The sequence below is a fragment of the Lactuca virosa genome, chromosome 7, assembly GCF_052849685.1.
Source record: "Lactuca virosa cultivar CGN04683 chromosome 7, Lactuca_virosa_CGN04683_v6, whole genome shotgun sequence".
Classification (NCBI taxonomy): Eukaryota; Viridiplantae; Streptophyta; class Magnoliopsida; order Asterales; family Asteraceae; genus Lactuca; species Lactuca virosa.
This window is the reverse complement of record NC_136432.1, coordinates 234,450,642-234,456,606: the sequence shown is the minus strand read 5'-3', so window position 1 is coordinate 234,456,606 and position 5,965 is coordinate 234,450,642.

The following is a 5,965-nucleotide window of genomic DNA, read 5'->3' as shown; positions in this document are numbered from 1 at the left end:
TGAAGATTTGGCCAATGCAGGATCCTAGAACCTGGTAGGGCGGCATGCTGCTTTTGCCCAACTAACTAGTGAACCTGTGAACACGAGTCAGGATCCTGAAGGGCAACAACCGAAGGCGGGCAAGGAGGAGAAGACCCCAGGAAATGATGATTAGTATAGGGTCTAGGCCTACAAAGAATTAGATTAAATAGTTTTTGGTTTTAAGGGACGTAAGACAATATTTCTATTTTCTTATTTTGTGGAGTTGGTGGGAAACCCCTTTAATGCTATGGTTGTTTTATATTTCTTTGAATGCTTGATTGAATTGTGTGATTGCAGCAACAAGATTTCCGAGGATCCTTATAATCAGGATCTTAAAGAGTTCAGGATTTGCATGAACTCTTAGGATCTGAATAACCTAAAAATAGTTAGTAGTCCATTTAGGATCTTAAAAAAGTAGTGTTGGAGCATGTAAATGCTCTACATATTATGAGTGATAGTTAGGTTATTTATTCCCTTTATTGTATTATTTGGTTTCTCTCGCCTTATATATAGAGATAGGTGGTCATGTAAAAAGTAAGAGTCCACAAATGTAGTTCCTAGAGAGAGAAAGTGTGGTGGGATCTCTCCCACCAAGTGAGAGTTATCTCTCCCAACCCATGTTCTTCGTGTATTATTTTTATCTCTCTTTTCTAGTAAAATCATGGAATTACTCATCTCTTTTATGTTCTTCACTGTTTATCGTTAAATCTCAAGATGTTCTTATTATTCCGCATCAACCAAACGTCAAAACGGGCTACAAAAACAAGTATCAAAGACGTATCTTAAAGGTTCAAGCGACTAGTTCAAGGGAATTTCTACCGATCGATGTTTATCGTGAAGATTTTTTGATTTTTGAAAGAATTTTCGAGTTCAAACTGGAAATTTTTATGGTGAGTTTTTCTATTTTGAGTATTGATTCAAGCTTAGAAGAATAAAAAAGTTGTTGTTGCTTGTTCATTTTTCTGCTGAGAAAATTCGGGTTTACAAAGTGTTCTTATGATGTTGTTGAAGGGGAAGAAGAAAAAGGGAGAATAAGATATTTGTTATGTAAAAAAATATTTGAAGATTTTTGTTCCAGGCATTTGTTTTAAAGAATGAAGACAAAAATATATTGGACTTATTATTGAAGAAAGTGGAGAAAATATATTTCTTCAAAGACTATTTCCAACAACTTGTGTTCATTCAAAGAGGTATGAAGTTCTCTTGTTCTTCAAATATTGTTGTTGTAGAACTTTTTACGAGAAGTTTGGATGTATTAACTGGTTTGCAAAATACACTTGTCCTCTTTACTCTTTTTGGAAAGAGTACTCCACACTTATTTTCCCTCCAGGACAAAAACCATGTGACTTTGACCAATCCCATCACCTTTTGTCCCTTAATTTCCCTGCACACTCAACCTTTTTCCCTAGACCCATGCCTTGTCCCCTCAGTTTTTTGTCTTCCCAACACTCCACCTCATCCCCTCATGCCTTAGGAAAGATTCCCCTTAATAAATATGAAGACTTAGGCTCTTGGATATCAAATTTTCACAAAAATAACATTTTTCGTCATCAGCATGCCGCTCCTCAAGTCCCATATCGTAGACCAAATTTACAAAAAAAAAAAAAAAAAAACTGCCCTAGTGAAGCCTTATTAGAAGCCTCTGCCGTAGCCCTCTCAGTTTCGGTACCGGAGACCTTCTCAGCTACCAGAGACCTTCTCAGCTACCGAAGACCCTCTCAGACCTAGTACCAGAGAACCCTCTTACACATATCTGAAGTACCGCAGACTAGGTGTTGAACCCGTGTCCTTTCATGTTCCTTCGCTACTACTATATACTACACTTCCACCGCAGTCTCACTTTCACTACTTTCCTCCTCGCACCGCAGTCTTCGCCTACTGTAGTCTTTGACTTCGCACCGCAGACCAACCTTCACTCTTCAGCCCCTTCCTGCCCTCCTCGGTACTCCTCCCCACTATCCGCCTTCTCACCCGCAGACCCCCCCTCTTCAGTACTTCCTCCCTCTCTGGTACCTCCTCACACTTCAGCTATTCCTCCTCGTCCTTCCTCCCCCTCTCATAGTAGCCCCCCTCTCCCCCTCTTTCTTTCATTCATTTTGCCTTATTTTTTTAATTAACACTATTTGTTTTTTTTAACGCAAATTTTTTTTTACAACCAATTTTTTTTATTAGAACCAGTTTTGTTTGAAGCCAATTTTTTTTATTAAAACCAATTATTTTTTTATATACAAATTTTTGCCAACACCCAACCTATGATAGTCACATTGGTTCACTTCATGCTGATCATATTGGAAGAGTTTTATTCTTTCCATGATGACTACTGCATACCGCAGTCGGACATCATGTTTTTCTTCGTGAGGATTGCACCGCAGTTGTGTCTGATCAACAAAATTGTTTCACAATTTCCGCTTTATGAGATTTTGATAACTTGTCCCTCTTGATCTCCAGGTGATGAACCATTTATCTTGAGCATGTGGACTTTATTTTCTTTTGAAGACCACTTCAGGAGCTCCGACACTACAGTTTGGGTATATCGGTATTATTTAGCGCAACAGAGATTTTTCATGCAGAGTTACTATTTGTTACTTTGGTATTTGTTCGAGCAATTTTTCAGCGATTGAATGAACCAGCTACATATGACTGCATAGTATTTATTTTACTCTCATTCTCATGTTTTATCGAGACCCTTCATACATCTAGGGAGAGCTTGCATCGCTCTTGGTATCGGACACTCTCCATCCCGATGATTTGTTGATTTTTGATATTCGGTCATTGGTTATTAAAAATAAGGAGAGAATATTATGTTATCATCCGGATATGTTATTATGTATTGTTTGAGTTTGGATTTTTGAAGTGTTCTGAAGACGATGATTTATTTAGTAATGCGATGTGACACTGATTTTTGGTCATCTTGATCAATTTTTTGGCTTCACTAGATGTTTCCCGATTCCAGATTATTTATTATTTAGACTTTACCACATGATGATTCATTTGTTTTTGCATCTGGTTCAGATCTATGATTTCTCGAGTTTGGATTTGGAATATTTTGAAGACGAAGACTATTTTGGCAATGTGACGTGACACTTATTTTTGATCTTCCGATCAAATTTTTGGGATTGCTAGACCATGTCTTTGGACTCACATTATTTATTATTCGGACATCACTTTTGGATGCTTCACATTTCTAGTAAGTTATTATTTTGAAGAATTTTGGGTGTATTATGATTCGAGAACTAGAGATGCTTTTCAGACTTCTAGAAGCTGAAGAGTTTTTTTGGATCTTCTACTTGATCATGGGGCTTATGACTAGTTTGAAGATTTGGATCTTATTTTTCTGCCTCATTGGTGGTGCTTTGAAGCCGAAAACCTTTACTGTTTAGAGATTCATGGCCAGCATCAGAGATCACACACACTTCAGAGTTTCAGATACATTTCAGCATTTGGTTCTCATTATGTTTCATTTTTATTACCACACATGCTAGTCGGTTACTTTGTATTTTAGCTTTTGGTAACTTCATTTGTATCCCCTATCATTTGCAAGCATTTAGGGAGAGAATATTGGAGCATATAAATGCTCTACAAATTATGAGTGATAGTTAGGTTATTTATTCCCTTTATAGTATTGTTTTGTTTCTGTCTCCTTATATATAGAGAGAGGTGGTCATGTAAAAGTAAGAGTGCACAAATGTAGTTCCTAGAGAGAGATAGTGTGGTGGGATCTCTCCCACTAAGGGAGAGTTATCTCTCCTAACCCATGTTTTTCATGTACTATTTTTATCTCTCTTTTCTAGTAAAATCATGGAAGTACTCAACTCGAGATGTTCTTATTATTCTACATCAACCTGTAACACCAGTCAAAATAGGTCAATAGACAATCACATGTGATTATGCCAATCATGTAATTTGATGTTGTTAAACTAGTAATATGATAAACTTACTATGTAGTTCATGATAAATTCTAATACAAATATGAACTTTCTTTATGATACAACTCAAAGTATACGTCCATACAATTCCAAAAATATAGAGAACGTCTGAATCTGACTTCGCATGAAGAAGTTATGATAAACCGAACACTATAAATCTCTATAATAAGAGCAATTTAAAATAGACTTAGAATTACCTATTTGAATCTAAAAGAGAGTTGTAGTACTTGTAAATACCTACACGTGCATATAAAGAACGTCAAAAACAGAGTTCGTATGTGAAAGTTACGACCTTCCGAAGATTCAGCTGTCAGAAACCCTAATCTGACTGAGCTCACGACGTGAGCACAGAAACTCATGACGTGAGGAGTTATTTTGACACATTTCGGATCTAGAAGGTGCGTGACGAGGCTGCGAACAGATAAGTTCTAAGCTCACGACGTGAGCAAGGATATCTCACGACGTGAGGAGTCACATGGCCACCTTCCGAAGCTAGGGACGCAAATGACAAGTCTACGGGGTGACCAGCCGTGGCTCACGACGTGAGACTATATGGCTCATGACGTGAGATGCCAAAAATCTTCCTATAAATAGCAGGTCCAACCTTGACACTTCCTTACACCATTTCCCTTTCTCCTCTCTGATTTGCTAAAGCCCTCATGCATCCCGAGCCCCGACGACCTCGTACCCATGACCGTTTCTGCTTAGATTACATAAAATCAGGCTACTAGGGTGAGTTTCACGGCCCCATTTTCTAATATTTCGGAGGAAAACGCATGCTAATTATTGTATATACGTTACTATTATGTCTATATGATAGTATATAAGTATCAACGTAGATAGTTATAATAACCGGGGTATAGTTGTTCTAAATATAATATTTTGAACATATACAACTATTATCGACTTGTTAGCATGTTATTATACTAATGTAGATCTTGAGTTATACTTAGGATTCTATATATATGTTGTGTGCGATATAGTTCCGAAGTTATATTCGGAAGTTCTATATGTTAATTTACAAAGTATGTTGCTATTATTGGTTTTATGTCAAGATAAAACTTGGTATGCTATATGTTGTTATTGTTAGTTTTATGACAAGATAAAACTTGGTATGTCGTATGTTGTTATTGTTGGTTTTATGATAGCGGTTGTACTGCCTAAAGTAATATGAACTTAGGAGAAATGTTTAAAAGCAAAGTCTAATAACGTAGGATTTTAGACATAAAAATGTTTTTGTTGTTAGAGCTATACGAAGTCGTCGAAGTCTACATGAGTAATTGTATTCATCAACTAAGATTGGGGATCTTAGCAGAAATCCTCTAAACTGTAACCGTTAATCCCGTGTGAGCGAGGAAGTCGTGTATAATTAGTATACGGGTTGACCACCACACTTGTGACGAACTAACCTTTTACTTGTTATTGTTCGGTCGTCGATGAACCGTGCGGTGTTGTTTCTCATGGAAATCATGAGTGTGTTGTTTCTCATGGAAATCATGAGTTTGTTTTATCAGAGGTATTATGTCATAGCAGCGGTTATAGGCTCATGGTAGCAAATTGTTAGAAACATTATACTTTGTCGTCATACAAGTATAAATGTTAAGTATAAGTTTCCCCATACTTATTCCCTAGGTACATAGAACGTTTAGGTATATCACTTAATTGATGTGTAAACTATTATACCTAATATATCTACTAAACGTTGGAGAGTCAAAATGATACTTTCAAAACTATACTTTTGAACTTGGAAAATGTATTATTTTTTATATGGAGTCAAAACTTGTGGACTCACAAAATTTATGTTGACGTATTTTTAAATGCATGTGTTTTCAGGAAATTGGAAAGCTGGTATATATTCGAATAGGAGAAGTTTTACTATTACCTTTCTGTTCAATAAGAAGTATACAATAGTCGGATATTATGTAATAGGTTCTAGAAAAACAGTAATGTAATTTTGAATCCTCAATAAAGGTATGTATTTTATTTAGTACTGTTCAATGTATGTTTTATAACTGTGA